We start from the raw sequence: 16,117 nt of genomic DNA on the forward strand, positions 1-16,117 counted from the left end.
TCATATGGAAAATAACTTCAAGATGATGTTACTACTCATATTTATTTATAAGTATAAAAATGACAGTTTGAAAATATAATTTTTCCATTCTCTGCTGTCATGTATGGTTTGATTTCAGATTGGACTTTATAGCATTGCCTAGTTTCAATCTAATTACCCCCACAATTTTCTCATTAATGCTGCTTTACATTTGATGATGTGCTCCACAAATCTATAGTCACAGAATAGTAACTTATTTAGCAAAAAACTCTAAGGTTTTTGCATTTGCCAAGATGTTAACCTCCTAAGGAAAACAAGCACAATTCACTCACTTTTAGGCTAAAGGCAGTCAATTGTTTCAAAATGCAATAGAATTTTCAGGTCTAGAACTGCAATAAGTTAATCAGAAAAGTACAATCTCTCAAAGAAAAATAAGCCACAGAAATCTGCTTAGCTTGTTGAAAAATGAATACATACTCAAAATAACTCTAAATAATATCCCATTACCCTAACAGTTTGCTGGTTAAAAAATAACCAAAAGTTGAAGATGAACAATTGGAACACTGATAGAAACAACAAATCAATAGCATAAAACCACTTCTTTCTGATTAAGGACAATGGTTGTTACCATCTTTCCACATATTTATATGCACAACAGAGGATACATGGAGAAAAAAAGAAGCTTACTAGACCTCTGGAATTGTGTTTCTAAGATTACAACACATTTTCTGAAAACCATCTAGTGGGATGGGTTGGTTACCAAGGGAAATTACAGTACATATTTTCCTAGAAGTCTTTAACAAGTAAGGATGGTGGCCAGTGGCTATGAAGAGTGCTGTGACAGGTTTGCTGGCCTTCACAAGTGCCCCGGCAACTGGTGTGCAATGGATGATCTGATCTCAAAGCCTGGCAGTCATTTAACTCCCAGTGCTAGTAAGCAAAATGGCCACGCCTGCAGTCAGTTTGCATCTCCAAAAATCACTGATGGTTTCAGAAAGAAAGAAAAAATCATTCCAGTCCATTCTTTTCTGATGGCAGCTTGTCTCTACAACAGAAGTGCACACAGGGCCTTCAAATATGTGCAAATTTATAAACAGGAAGACAAAAGGATGTTAGCTTCTGAAAATATAACAAACTGAGATAGACTAATCTCCCTCTAAGGAGTGGCTTACTTACCCACCCCTGAAATCAGAAATAGGCTTTACAGTACTAGGAATCTCCAAATTTGGGAGTTGTAAAGAACCTAAGAAATTTTGCAGGTCAAGAAACAAGTGTTGAAAGGTTAAGATCTAAGGCCAAACAGCTAGTTAATAGTTCGATATACAACCAGGTTTTCAGATTCCTGATATAGTGTTATTTTTACCATAGCACACAGTCTTGCCTTAACCTATCAATCTTTGTTAAAAATGTCTCCAAATATCAATAGAAATATGCAACTAGTTAACTTATAGAAAAGTATTTCTTATAAATTTCAAATCTATACGGAATAAATGATGAACTAAAACTGGCACATAGCAATTTACCTACTTTTCAGATAGTTAAAGTATATAATAGCTACTAAATAATATAGAAATATAAGTATTTTGATTCCCAAATATGATTCTACTCCAAAAATATCAATGCTTACTGGTCATCTATATTTGGGCACTATACTAGGTGCTGAGGATACAAGAATGAACACAAACATGGTCTCCTCCTGTTTAAAAAAGTATGCTTAAAATTATCTTCATAATATTGCCTTCAACTCCTATAGCACTTTGTAAGATGCATCTCACCACTGAGTCTCACTAACTCCTAGTGAGTTAGACAGAGAGTTATGACCAGAGCAGAATGATTCTGTCCTAATGCAGCATTTTTCACATCATAACATTGACTGCTTTGGCTTCCACTACACAAATATTTAAACTCATAAGTGTACCAGATAACCATGGTCTGTAAGAATTCTATTTTTTTTTTAATCCCTTGTTTATTTCAAATGGCTATGCTGGTCCTGATACAAAGACTCCTTTGTAACAACTGCAATTATATGCTAAAAGTTACTAAAACTTAACCTCTTTTAAATGAGAGCAATTTAGATACATAGCAAGCCCACTACGAAAATGATACAGAAGAAATGAATATTTAGTTGTCAGGTCATATATGAAAATGGGTTATTTTTCTATTAGCTATAAATTAAAAATAATGATTAGTATGTACACATTTTTCCTTAAATAATTTTATGTAATTTGGGATTATTTAAACTATCTCATTAATTATAAGAGCCACTTAAGCAACATGTTAATATTGTTATTGTAATCAATGCAGAAAAAGAGGTAAAGATGTGATACAATCTGCCTCCTCTCCCCTTCACTGCCATACACAAATACAAAGTAGCAGTTGTGGATGGAATTCAGTCTCTCAGCCATACAGACCAGAGCTCTATAATCAATACTGAAATCAGCATCACTTTAAGAAACATTAAACTTGAAGAACAAGCTCTACACTATCTTTTATTACAAACTTACAAATTCTTTATTGAAACATTTTAACTTTAAACCCCTTAATCTGTATAGCTGCAGAGAGGAAGAAAGAAAACCTAAAAATTCCTTAATTAAGATCCATTGATTCATATAATAAAGGATTAAATGTGAGTAAGATATATACCTGTAAAACACTATCAGCATATCTAAGGTTGAACAACCTTTTGAATGATGGAAATCTCAAGCTCTGAGGTTAAATCCTCAGACTTCACTGTGTTCTCTCATATTTCTTTTTCATGCCCTAATATTTCAGTTTCTCCTATCCAGTTTTTCATTTTTACTATAGTATTCTTTCCAAAAAGACTGTTAATAAAATTCACTTTAAACGTAAACTTAAGGAAAAACTTAGGCAAGTCAATTTGATTTATACAAAAATAAAACTGGTATCAAGAAACTTCAGCAAAGAGGTATTACATTGTGTGTAAGGTTACTCTCTATCACCAAGTAAATAAAAGCTAAGATAACTATATAAAATTAAGAAACATGGCTCCCAAATAGAGAAAAATATCAATAACTTCAGTCTGTTAACTGATATTTGAAACTGCTAATCTGACATTGAGAACAATCTTATCTTCTAGAATCGCTCCTGACCAGAGGTCTATTGCCTATATCTCCTGGAAATTACTAAATAATGGTTCCTGAATTTTAAGCTTTGGTGAACAGAGATTTCACCAAAATTTCTGGGTGTTCTTTCGTAAATCAGTAAGTTTTCATTTGTCCCCTTCTTTTGGAATGGTCAAGTCTGATTTTACTTATCTTTGAAGATGGTTTAAGGTCATCAGTTTAGATTCTCCCCTCCCCCATAGTATGTATTATATTATGGATGTACTGATAGCATGGCACTTGCTACCCTGTCATGGTTCAAACATCTAGGCATAATTATTTTCCAAGCAGGTTGACTAACACCTTGGTGTTTGACACTGGGGTGGGATTCTAAAAAAAATGAAACTAAAAGCCACAGTGGTTTTGGTCCCTAGCCACGCCTGTAACACTAGTACTTAGCAAAGTAGAAAATAGGATTTATTACACCAACTGTCTTTCTGTTATCTCAAATACATCCACTCATGAGCTCTAACACTTCCTAAGAGGGAAGAAAATAAACATTTATTATGCACCTGATCAAAGACAAAACCTCTTTTGGGTCTATATTATCTCATTTAATTCAACAACACCACTAGCAAGTAGCAATTACTCCCATTCTACAGATAAGCACATCTGTCCAAAATAATCCTGTAAGCCTAAGAGCCAGGCTTTGAATCAAGGAGCTTCAGATTCCAAAACTAGTATTTTTAGTACTCATAAGATTTTAAGCCTAGATCACTAACTAGTGTCACACTAGTACCAAGTAGAGCACCAGTATAATTCCTCTTTGTTACAGATGAGAAAACCGAGGCGCAAAAAGAACGAATCTTGTTCAAGTACACAGCACTTGTGCTGAAACTGGGATCTGAATTCAAGTCTTTTGATTTCCAGTGCAGTTTTGTGCACAATAATGATCCTTATTCTTGCGTGCGCATGTGTGTATGTGGGGTTATCATTCTTGATATAATTTATATATAACTTATAACATCTCTACTGTCTCAAATGAAATTCTTATGTGTGGCAAGTTCAAGGATGTACATTTTTAGTGACAAAATTATTAAATGTATTTGGCAAGAATAAAAACATAATTGGTATTTATAAATTATTACATGCTCTAAAAAAGCCTGTTGCCAATAAATGTATTTATTCAGTTAGTAAGTTAGTAAGTATTATATATTGGCTATTGTGCTTGTCAATAAGAATGAACTGTATATCAGACAGAAGGAGTCCCTATCCTTACAGAATTTACATCCTGGCGGAGGATACAGACAAATAAATAGGCAATTATAATACATTGAGTCAATGCTATGACAGTGGGAGTACAAGATGCTATGGGAACAGGAAGCAGGGACACCTAACCCAGACTAGACTTTTCAAAGGCGGTGATATGAAAGACGAGTAGGAGTCAGCTAGTTAGGGAAGAGGTATGGAGCATGGAAACGTTTCAGGTAGAGCAAACAGCATTTGCACATGAGAACAGTGAAAGGCAAGGGAGCTGTGGGAGGAGGGAGGAGAAATGAACCTAGACAGAGAAGGACCAAATCATACAGGTCCTTGAAAGTAAGGGCTTTACAATTTTGTCTACTAGAATTACCTGGGGAACTTGAAAACAAACAAAACACAGATGTCTGCGCTCCATCTTAGACCAATTAGATTAGAATCTCTGGGAATAAGACCATGGCACTGGTAATTTTTAAAAGCTAACTAGATGATTCTAATATGTAGCCAGGATTGAAAACAACTGTTTAAGCTATATAGGGAATTAAAAATATACTGCAAATAAAAGGTGATTGTAAGTAACTAAACTTCTCTGGGCCCTAGTTTTTTTTAAAAAATCTATCAAAAAGCAGGTTGGAGCAGGTTAGAAATAGCATGGTATAGTGAAAGAAGTCAGAAAACATTGGTTTTTGTCAATGGGTCTGTCCCTGACACCTGTTTGACCTTAGATTAAAATGTCATTTCTCAGAGATAGTAATACTGCCTTGTCTACAGGATTGTTGTAATACTCAGGATAAATAATACTTAAGAAAACAGCTTGATAACTGTGCTAATAAAATAAAAACCACAATATTCCAAAACTGAGGCTGCTAAAGTTGCACAAATTTTAAGGTCATAAATATTTCACTAGACATGAAATCTTTTATGATGCTTCATCTAAAGAAGCGCCCCTACCTTGGAATTCAAGCTATTAAAAATAATAAAATGGAACTGATTCTTCAATGCTACTCTAGTTGCTAAAGAGATCAAATGGGATTAAGTTAGCTCTTTTCAGATAAACAGATCAACAGAGCAAATGCCCTTCAAGTGGTAATAGCAATTGTTTAAAAATCTTTACTCAGTAAAAGGTACTAATAAGGAAAGCAACACACAAAAAAAGTAAACTGTTTTAGGAAAAAGTTATTATGATCTACCTTATTATGTAAGTATTTTATTTATAAATTTAGGGGGGGTTTTTTGGTTTTTTTTTTAAGAGAATACTTATTTGGGATAGAGAGGATCTTATCCTGACAGGAAGGAAGCTCTGTCTCCAGGACTGTTCCATACACAGAGCCTGGCAGAGCCACTGCTCTTTCACAGTCTCCCTTTTATATATATATATATATATCTAGCCCCATGAGAATATACACTTGCATGCAGTAATTTTTCAGTTTAAGTACAGTGTTTGTGCTTAGTGTCATTTCTTTCATGCTATATCCAATTTACTTACAATTTTTTAAAAATTAGATATATAAAAACACTTCTGCGTTATATGTGGTTCATTAATTCTTCAACTAAAACTTATATAGGAATGCCTTTCAAACTTTATACTCCTAGTCAATGATAAAATATTATTAATATTCATTTACATTCTTGCTATTTCCCTCATGATGCTATTACTATTATGATATGCTCTCGTTTCTTTCAATCACCTATTCTGTGACTTTAGTAGGAAAGCACTCTATTTTACAATGATGGGAAACACAAGAAACTTTTGAAAAAGTTATCGATGAAGTTTTATTTAACTTTACCTCAAAACACGAGATGAGAAAACTTAAAAAAATACATACACACACACACACACACACCACTGAGCCCTCTTCAGATAATTTTGGCTGATGACATTGCAGAACAGTTAATCTGATATTTAAAATTTTCCAGAACACGTGATGTTTAGATAGAGATCTATGCTGTCAACCAGAAATCAATTCTTCAGTTTAAAAAAATCTTAAAGTTTGAATACACATTAACAAATTCTTGTGCTGCATTTGCTTCAAGAGTCCATCAATAAAGACAAAAGTGTCCTCATTTATCCAAATTAAATTAGCAACAGGGTATCTTAAGTATTTTCCAGGTCTTTTCTTAACACGCAGTCCAACACATGAATTTTGTCCAGCGCAGTGTAAGCAAATAACCAGAGAATCTAGTTTCTAAGCAGGGAAACACGCGACCAATATTGCCCTCGGTGCTCAAACGTGGACGTAGAAGCCAACTGGAATTACCAAGGAGTCTATCTACCCAACTTTCCCAGGGGTTCTCCCAGGCTTGACAAACTACGATTCAAAATATCGTCTCGCCAACTCATGTCCCCGCATGTGCAACAAAGGCGCAGCACTAAGATGAGGAAGCTTCACCAAAAACGAAATTGCAACTCGTTAAACAATATGCAAGCGGATTTCTAAAAGCCGCTCTTGTCGCGCTCCCCTTACCCTTCGCGTAACTCTATAAACGGCTCCCCAATTACTGACGTCTGAGAAAGTGGCTTTCGATTCCCAAGTCTGGTAACTAGCTACCATCGCCACTATTCTTTAGCATCCTAAAATAAACCCTTCAAGCGGCGGTCAAAACACACTGGCTGACCGTCTGGTGTTGACACGGCCCGATCCCGGGCGCTACCCTGTCTTTCCGAACCACTTAGGAGCTACGAAACAGACATCACAGAATAGACTCAGGCAAGACACAAATCCGGAGACAATGTGTCAAGTCTATGAATGAAATACGTTTGATCGTCTCGGTTACAAGCAAAAAAACCAACAAACCCCCAAAAAAAACCTCGAAAGAAAGGGTGGGAGGAGAACTGCGGGGTGGGGGGAGCGGTGTTCCTTCCCTGCCCCAGCCGGGCGATTTAAACCCAGTACGAGGCAAACGCAGGGGCGCCGGGCTGGCGAGGCCGGAGTCTTCGGGCGTGACAGCCCTGCAGGACCAGCTCGCAGCTCCGCGCCGGGATCCCTCACCGCGCGGTCCTCTAGACAGCCCGACCGCCCGCGGGCCGGGTGGGCGTGCAGGGGCACGGGGGACCCCGCTCCCGCGGCCGGGGCGGCGGCCCTGGGCGCACTTCCTCAGTCTCCAGCTGCCTCATCCCCAAAAATGGGAGAGGAAGGAAACGAGGAGCGAGACAGCGGCCAGAAGGAGAAAAGAGAAGGAGCGGCGAGCCCTCGTATCTGCATCTGGGTGAGGCCAGCGGCAGGCCGGGGACAGGGAGCGGCGATCGCAGGCAAACTCCACTGCGGGCCGACGCTGGGAAAGACAACCGGCGGCAGCCCCCGCCCAAGACGGCGGGCGCGCCGGAGCGCCCACAGCACCCACCCGGTCCCCATCCCGACCGCGCCCGCTCCCAGCCAGTCCGCGCTCTACTCACGCTCGGAGCTCCTCCAGGCTCCGCGGCTCTAGCCGCATCGGGTCCCAGCCCCGTGGGCGGCGGCGGCGGCGGCGGCGCCGAGGGAGAGGAGAGCGGGCGGCACGGCCCCCGCCTCCCGGCCCCTCTCCCTCGCCGCTCCGGAGCTGCCCGGCCGGGCCCGAGCCCTGCCTCGCCGGCGGCCCCAGCCCCAGCGGCCGCAGCAGCAGCAGCAGCAGCCCGAGACCTCAGCGGCCGCAGCGGCGGCACCGGAACTGCCGCTTTCTCCTTCTCGTTCTCTCTGCTCGCTAGCCCCCGCCACACGCCCCCGCCCCCGTCTCCTTTCTCTGTCACCCCTGTTTTTTTTTTTCCTTTTGTTTCCAGAATAAACTTTATTAGTCTCCTTTTCCGCTCACATCGTGTAAACAAACAACGAACTCTTCCCCACCCCCTCGACTCTCCCCCCTCCTCGGGCAGAGGAGGGTACGAGCTTAGGAGGGGCCGGGCCTACCATGCCCCGGAAGCAGATGTGCCAATGGGGAAGTGAAATTGCGGGGACCGGGAGGGGGTTGTGGGCAAATCCGGTAACAATGTGCCAGTGCGGCTGCGCCTTGTTTTTCTGCCCAAAGTTCAGGTGGTGTTGGGGCTGTTTTTCTGGAGTGCGTGTGTTTAATGCTCCCTCTTTTGCAGTGGTGAGGATGTGTCATCCGTCCTAGGACGGCATATGTGTCATGTGTCAGTTTCTCCCAGCATCAGGCGGGCTAGGGTAGGCGTATAGAAACGGGGGGGAGGTATTGGCAGCAAGTGAATTCATCCACTTTACGCCCATAGAGGAAATGAGATTTCCTCTCGTTTGGGGGCTAGAGAAGGGGGCGCGGTGGCTAACCGCCGCTGTCAGTGGCTAACCAGAAGTGGTTATGGATACTACTAGAAAGAAGGCCTTTTACAAAACGTTGCTGCGCGCCCTTCTGTTAACATAAGGTTAAGTTGTAGACCATCCCGAAAGAGGAATGCATTGCCACAGCCCTCCGCAGTCCTTGGACTCATTCCTGGGAGACCTTTTGCAATACCCCCGTTGTGTTTTGTTGTTTTTTGGTTTTGGGGTTTTGTTTTGTTTTGCTTTGTTTTTGTTTTTTTTCCAGATTTGAATCAGCTTGTAGGGTTTAACTGTGACTATTCAGAAGAGGTGCTTTTTTTCCACGTAGTGCCCACGGAGACTACAGAAAAGCCATCTTGGGTACAAATTAGATTGAAGGTTGTGCTTGGGTGCTGCGTATTATAGTAGCCTCTTCTTTTTGCTTGAGAGTACTGTAATGAGATCCGTTGCGGTTTGAGATCACTACTGATTAGGGTCCGGTTTTCTGCGTGTTTCTCCCCCTAGTGGTGTTCCGTTGTATTGAAAAGGCATGGGAGCAGTGATTAGAAGTCTGGTATACAAGTCCTTAAAAGTTGGCTCTCCTTTGAATTTTTACGGAGCAGAGAATTTGGAAGTGACCCACCCTAGAATTGTGACAGTCCAACTTGTCAGCTGGGGCAAAAACCTGACCCCACACGTCCATAAATGAGATCCATTTGTCTATATGGTCATAGTTTCATTTGACTGTATTTCCTGTGTTTTCTCTCTTAAGCTCTGCTTTTCATCTCACATTCTAAACAGTTTTCTCGAACCAGTGTTTTTCAACAGTTTCAGAACACGATGGATGTTACTTCAGACCAGGAAATTAAAAAAGATCAGTAACACTAAATTACTAGTCAAGGTAAACCTTAAGGCAGCATTTCCTAAATTGTGTTTCTAGGCAGAGTTTCGTGAGAGATTACTACGTGGTCATTGGTGGGGAAAAATTATGCTAGGTATATTTTTCCTTATAACATTTATATTTTAATAAGAAATGCTTATTAATTACATGATTTTTATGTGATAATCTGCCTTTAAGAAATCATGTGTCATAACAAAATGCCAACTTGGTACTTGAATGTATGACTATTCACTGGTTCAGGAGTAGCGTTTACTGCTCAATTCACAGTTGGTGCATTGAGGTTATTTGATGATCATTGATCTATCACGTGTATCGTCTTGCTTCCAAAGGTGTTTGCACTATTATTCAGTGTTTTAGAATATGTTAGACATCTGTGTGACAAAACTCATTGCTCAAGTTCCTGTGACTGAAAGAATAAAGGAAAAGTTGAAATAGCGATTCTAGATTGTAAATCAAATGAAAACATGGAATACTTCAGAATTAAAGAATTGCATCCTAAGTGTTTTAAAGTACAGGAGGTGAAATGTCCAAGATGAAACTGTTGTTCCTTTCTAACACATTGTAAATATAAGTTACTTGCCTTTTGGACTTATTTCCATTGAAAATAGAGAGAACTATGATACTCAAATGTGCATTGTGCACCAGAACATTCTCTGAAAGCATTTAAATCACTGCTAAGCTTTGAGGTCATTTGGAAACAAGAGTCAACTTGGTTATGTAACAATATACTCTGGATGTATAAAATTGCCAAGTCAAACAGTGAAAACAACGGAGTTAACTAAGTAAGCTACCATATAGCACTTTTTAATTCATTATGATCAGAAAACATACTTTTAAGATTTCAGTTCTTTTCAATTTGTTGAGGTTTGTTTTGCCCCAGAATATCTTGGTGCATGTCCTATGTGCACTTATGAAAGAACATTTAACATGTGTTGTTGGATGGAATGTTTTATAAATGTCAATTATATCAGGTTGGCTGCTAATTTTCTTAGTTAGGTCTTCTATGTTCCTACTCGCTTTCTCTACTAATTCTGTGATTTCTGGGAGAGGAGCATTGATGTCTCTATAGTTGTGGATTCGTCTATTTCTCCTTTCACTTCTGTGTATTTTTACTTTGTATGCTTTGATGCTCTGTTAGGAGCATACACATTTAGAATTATGTGTTTTTGATGAATTGACTCTTTTTATCATTATATACTATTTCTCTTTGTCCTTTGTAATATCCTTGTTTTGAAATCTATTCTGTCTGATATTAATATAGTCACTCAGCTTTCTTTTGATTAGTTTTTGTGTGATATAGCGTTTCCTATTTTTTAATTCATCTTTCTACGTTTTTATATTTAAAATGGGTTATTTGTAGACAACAGTTAGGTCTTTTTTTTTTAATTGCGGTCTGCCAATATCTTATTTGCTGTGTTTAGATGATTTACATTTAATGTAATTATTGATATAGTTGGATTTAGGCTTATTATTTCATTATTTGTTTTCTGTTTGTTCCCTATGGTTTTTTCCCCCCTGTTCTTTCCTGCTTTATTCTGGATTGCTTGAATATATTTTAATAATACATTTTAATTTATATATTGTCTTTTTGGATATATCCTTATTTTTGTAGTTGCTCTATGACTTACAATATACATACCTAAACTTTCACAGTATACTGCATATTAATATTATATCACTTCAAGTAAAATGTAGAAAGACACCTTGCAACCATATAGGTTCCCCTCTCCCACACTCATTGATCTTTATATCATAGTTACTATATGTATTATATTTAACAGTCTGCTATGCTTGAGTGAATTCTATTGTTTTACATCAAAGAAATAAAATATTGCAATAAAGCTAAAGTATCATCTGACTCCCTATCCAAGTCCCATTCTAATTCCTTTTTTCCCAGAACCAACCACTATTTTTAATTTGGTGTTTTTCCTTCTTAGTTTTATCTGCGTTTTCTGTACTTTTATCTACCTATATCTAAAGCTATTTCTTAAAATGTCATGTGGCACATTTTCTTTTACAGCCTTTTTAACTCAACATTATCTTTTTGAGATCTATCTATGTTGCTATATGTTGATCTAGTTTATTTTTAAGGCCTGGTACACGCTTCTCTCCACCTCTAACTCCTATATTCACTTGGCTTACTTGCTCACTTCTTTCAAGTCTTTATTCAAATGTCTATGGATTTCCCTGACCATCCTTTTAAAAATTACACTGTCTCTCCCAGGGCTCCTGTTATCCCGTCCCAGATTTGTTTTTCTCCATATCTCTTACTACCATCTAACGTTAAGTACTTCTTTGTTATATGTCTCCCTTCTACAAGAATGTAAGCTACATGAAGGCAAGCATTTTTGTCTGTAGTATTAACTGCTGTGTCTCTAGTTTTGGCATTTAGCAGCCATTCAGTATATATTTGTTTAATAAACAAATGAATTTAGTGATATGCCAATGAATAGACAAGTCATTTTCAATTTTTCTATATTACATGCAATGCTGCATTGGATATCCTATGTCTCATGCATGAATATGAATTTCTAGATAGTAAGATGTGTACATATTAAATTGTTTGCCATAGTTGCTATACCCTAACCATCCTACCAATTGTGAATTTCCCCTTATCTTTCCTAACTATTGATAATGTTAGAATTTTTAGCTTTTGCTAACCTATTAAGTAAAAATTGACATTCCATTATCAATTTATTTCCCTTGAACTATTAAATTATTACTAGTAAGTTTCTTTTTGTTCTTGTTTTATTTAACCTTTTAAAAATTTTAACTTTTATTAAATTTATTGGATTGACATTGCTTAGTAAAATTACATAGGTTTCAAGTGTACATTTCTATAATATATATCTATATATTGCATTGTGTGTTCACCACCCAGAGTCAGTTTTCCGTCCATCACCATAATATTTGACCCCTTTTATCCCCTTGTACCACCGTCCTTCCCTCCTTACCACTCTGGTAACCACTAAACTGTTTCCTGTGTCTATGAGTTTTTCCTTGTTTGTTTATCTTGTTCGTTTGTTGCTTTCAATTTTATATCTCACATATGAGTGAAATCATATGGTTCTTGACTTTTGCTGTCTGACTTATTTTGGTTTGTATGATAATCTCAGGATCCATCCATGGTGTCACAAATGGCACTATTTCATCTTTTCTTATGGCTGAGTAATATTCCATTTTACATATGTACCACATCTCTTCACATTTTTCCTCTCACTACCCAATCTCCCTCCCATCTGGCAACCATCAGTTTGTTCTCTGTATCTATGAGTATGTTTCTGTTTGTTAATTTATTTTATTTTTTAGATTCCACATGTAAGTGAAATCATAGTATTTGTCTTTCTCTGTCTGACTTATTTCACTTAGCATAATACTTTCTCGGTCCATCCATGTTGTCACAAATGGTAAGGTTTCATTCTTTTTTCTGGCCGATTATTATTCCATTGTATACATGTACCATATCTTCTTTATCCATTTGTCTTTTGATTGAAGCATTTAATACACTTACATTTAAAGTACTTGTTGATAGATATGTAGGTATTGCCATTTTATTATTCATATTTTTTATTTCTTGATTTTTTCTTCCTTGAAATTCCCCTGTAATACTGGTTTGGTGGTGATGAACTCCTTCAGCTTTTTCTTGTCTGGGAAGCTCGTTTTCTGTCCTTCAATTTTTAAATGATAGCCTTTCTGGGTAGAATAATCTTGGTTGTATGTCCTTGCTTTTCATCACTTTGAATATTTTGTGCTAATCCTTTCTGACCTCCAAAGTTTCTGTTGAGATATCAACTGACAATCTTATAGGAACTCCCTTGTAGGTAACTAACTGCCTTTCTCTTGCTGCCTTTAAGATTTTTTAAATTTGTTTTTAACCTTTGGCATTTAAATTATGTGTCTTGGTGTGGATCTATTTGGGTTCATCTTATTTGGGACTCTGCTCTTCTTGGGCTTGTATAGTTTTTGTTTGTTTGTTTGTTTTTTGCCAAGTTAGGGAAGTTTGCTATCATTATTTCTTCAAATTGTTTTTCAATTCTTTGTTCTTTTCTCCTTCTGGTACCCCTGTGGTGCAAATGTTGATACACTTGATGCCCCTTAAACTCTCCTCAGTTTTTTGGATTCTTTTTGCTCTTTTATTTGGTTATTTTCTATTACCTTATCTTCTAAAGTGTTGATTCAGTCCTCTGCTTCATCTACTGTTGATTCCCTCTAATGTATTCTTCATTTCAATTACTGTATTCATTATTTCTGACTGGCTCTTTTTTATTTTTTCTATCTCCATTTTTATGTTTCCTGTCTCTTTGTTGAAGTTCTCCCTGAAATCACTGAGCATCCTTATAACCAGTGTTTTGAATTCTGTGTGTGGTAGATTGCTTGTCTCCATTTTGTTTAGTTGTTTTTCTGGAGTTTTGTTCTGTTCTTTTATTTGGGACATGTTTCTTTGTTTCCCTTTTTTGGCTGCCTTTCTGTGTTTCCATGTAGGGCTGGGCTGCTATGCCTCCTGGTCTTAGTAGAGTGAGTGGCATTATGTAGGAGGTGTCCTGTGGAGCCCAGTGTCACAGTCTTCAGTCACCAGAGCTGGGTGCTCCAGGTGTGTTCCTTGTGTGGGTTGTGTGTGCTCTCCTATTGTAGTTGAGTCTTGGTTGCTGTTTGCACATCAATGAAAGGGAGTGACCCTCGGCTGATTGGTTGTGAGGACTGGCTGTGACTACAGTGGTATAGGGGCTGACCCTATAGAGCAGGATTTGCTTTAGCAGGGCTAGTCTTCCCTTTGGGTGTGTCATCCTAGGAAGTGGCCAGATGATGCTATGGCTCTGTGAGAAGCTGGCCACTGGGCATGTCAGCCCCAGAGCCTCCCGGGAGGGGACCTGCTACAGGCCAAGTTCAGTCACAGTCTGTGCCCTGCCAGGGGCCACCTGGCATGAGATACAAAATAATCTGCAGATGGCCACTGCCTGAGCTGGGCTTGGAGGTGCCTGAAGAGGCCAAGTTGTGAACTGAGGCTGGCTGTTGCTGGTGCCTGGTTTAGGCTCAGCCGGAGGTACGGGATAAGCTGAAGCCAGGTGCTGCTTGTTTGGGTTTTGTGAGCCTTTGAAAGATTTTAGGAAAGTATGCAGCATGAACCAAGACTGGCTGCTTGTATGAAAAAGCTACTGAAAGTGGCTTGGATGTGGACAAATGTTGGGTGGGGCTGGGTCTCAGGGAATCACTGGGGTGGTGTGAAAGAATGGTGTTAGCCAGGTTAATGGAGACTCAGATATGGGGGGGCTTCTGCATCTGCACCCCAGGATGGGGGAGGCATCAACAAAGAAATAATGGCTCTTGCCAACTCTTCAGGCTGGGAGAAAGCTGCCCCTCCAGTGTTCGCCAATTCAGTTCATTAATATTGGGTCATCGGGAAAGTCATGATGCATTTTTGCATTGAAAAACATAGAAAAATACATCATGACTTTTCCGACGAACCAATATATGCTCCCTGGTGCCTTTTAAGCTGCTGCCCCAGCACTGGAGCTCAGAGTGAGTGAGTGAGTCCTTCCATGAGTAAGTCTATGTGTGGGCCCCTCAAGAGGAGCACCTGGGACTACAGCCACCCTTGTCTCACTCAGCCACAATCTTTGCTGGTTTTCACAGCCAGAAGCTATGGAGACTTCTCTCCCTGGCAAACCCTTGACTGGGGAGCCTGGTGTGGAGCTGGGACCCCTTGCTCCTCAGAGGGGTGGGGGGTGGCTCCACAGCCAAAATATCCCTCTCGATTTTTAGAGGTCACATGCGGGTGTGGGACCAGCCCATTCTGCACCTCTACCCCTCCTGCTAGCCTTGAGATGGCTTCTTCTGTATGTCTTTAGTTGTAGGGCTTCAGTTCAGCTAGACTTCAGGTGATTCTCAATGATGATTGTTCTGTAGTTTAGTTGTAATTTTGATGTGGTCATGAGAGGAAGTAAGCACAGTGTTTACCTACTCTTCCATCTTGACCAGAAATCCCCTTTTTTTATGTTTTCTATTTCTATTTTTATGTCTCCTATCACTTTGTTCAAGTTCTAACTGAGATCATTGAGCATCTGTATAACCAGTGTTTTGAACTCTGTGTCTGGTAGATTGCTTATCTCCATTTTGTTTAGTTCTTTTTCTGCAACTTTGTTCTGTTCTTTTATTTGGAACATATTTCTTTGTCTCCCCATTTTGGCTGCCTCCCTGTGTTTGTTTCTATGTATTAGGTAGGGCTGCTACATCTTCCTGTCTTGGCAGAGTGACCTTATGTAGCAGGTTTCCTGTGGGACCAAGTGTCACAATCTCCCTGTTCACCTCAGTCAGGTACTCTAGGTGTGTCCCTGGTGTGGGTTGTGTCTCCTCTCCTGTTGTACTTGAATCTTGATGTCTATTGTCATGTCAGCGGGTGGGATTGGCTCAGTCTTATTGGCTGTGAGGACTTGCTATGACTACAGCAGACAAATTGTGTGCAAGGGCTGACCCCGTGGAGTGGGATTTACTTCAGTGGGGCTTTGGTGCCTACCAAGTCCACTCTTTGAGTGTGTCATTTGTGGAATTATTTGGGTGGTGCCACCAGGTGTGTTGGTTCTGAAACTGGCCACCAGGTGTGTTGGTTCTGAGGCCTTGTAAGAGGGGCTCTTGTCCTAGCCAAGGTCAGCCATTGCCTGTGTCCAGCCCTGGGCCACCTGGTAGGAACTACA

General features: G+C 39.4%; 1 protein-coding gene across 2 annotated transcripts in view; it reads right to left on the reverse strand.

The window, feature by feature from the left end:
* PIK3CA (phosphatidylinositol-4,5-bisphosphate 3-kinase catalytic subunit alpha) overlaps window positions 1-8,092 on the reverse strand; it is a 74,341-nt gene extending 66,249 nt beyond the window's left edge. Inside the window, exon 1 of one of the 2 annotated variants that reach the window (XM_019626074.1) lies at window positions 7,696-8,092. The gene's annotated coding sequence lies outside the window, so the exon portion shown is untranslated. The remainder of the gene's footprint in view (window positions 1-7,695) is intronic. The other variant, XM_019626075.1, reaches the window with a different exon arrangement.
* Window positions 8,093-16,117: the final 8,025 nt, after the last annotated feature.

The sequence above is a fragment of the Hipposideros armiger genome, unplaced genomic scaffold (assembly GCF_001890085.2).
Source record: "Hipposideros armiger isolate ML-2016 unplaced genomic scaffold, ASM189008v1 scaffold_656, whole genome shotgun sequence".
Taxonomy (NCBI): domain Eukaryota; kingdom Metazoa; phylum Chordata; class Mammalia; order Chiroptera; family Hipposideridae; genus Hipposideros; species Hipposideros armiger.